Source organism: Propithecus coquereli, unplaced genomic scaffold, assembly GCF_000956105.1.
Source record: "Propithecus coquereli isolate 6110/MARCELLA unplaced genomic scaffold, Pcoq_1.0 Scaffold80, whole genome shotgun sequence".
NCBI classification, from domain to species: Eukaryota; Metazoa; Chordata; class Mammalia; order Primates; family Indriidae; genus Propithecus; species Propithecus coquereli.
In genome coordinates, this window is record NW_012154174.1 from 8,573,161 (window position 1) to 8,574,125 (window position 965).

Here is a 965-nt window from a genome sequence, read left to right on the forward strand (position 1 = left end):
TCAAGGACAAAGAGAGGATCCTAAATGCAGCAAGAGAAAAGAAGCAAATAGCTTATAAAGGAGCTCCAATTCATCTGGCAACAGACTTCCCAACAAATAAGATACAGGCCAGAAGGGAATGGGAGGACATTTTCAAAGTGGTGAAAGAAAAAACAAAAAACAAAAAAACAAAACCCTACCATACAAGAATACTGTCTCCAGCAAACCTATCATTCAAATATAAAGGAAAGATAAAGTTTTTCCCAAAAAAACAAAAAGCTGAGAGAATTCACCACTTCCAGACCCATATTATAAGTAATGCTAAAGGGAGTTGTTCAATTTGAAAGAAAAACCCACTAATACTCCAAAAGAAAACATTTGAAGGTATAAAACCCAAAATTAAGTACATGGACAAACCCAGAATACTCTAACACTGTAATTGTAGTGGGCAATCTGCTCATAACTTTAGTATGAATCCCAAAAGATAAATCTATTAAAAACAGTAATAGCTACAGCAACCTGTTAAGAGATGGATAATATGAGAATATGTGAATTGAAACAATGTAAAGTCAAAATATGGGGGGATGAAGTTAAAGTGTAGAGTTGTTTTTCACTTTTTTTGTTTATTTGTTTCTATTTTTCGTGATGTAAGATAAAATGTCATCTCTTTAAAATAACTTATTATAGATATGAGATTTTTTTGGTAAGCCTCATGGTAAACATGATGTAAAAACCTATAATAGATTCGCTAAAAATAAAAAGTAACAAATTATGGCATACTACCAGAGAAAATCGCTTAACCACAAAGGAAGATGGTAAGAAAGGAAGAAAGAGATGAGTTAAAAAACAACCAGGAAACAAGAAACAAAATGGCAATATCAATAGTAACACTGAACATAAATGGACTCAATTCCCAATTAAAAGGCATACAGTGGCTGAATGGATGAGGAAACAGGACCTAATTACATACCGCCATCAGGAAACTC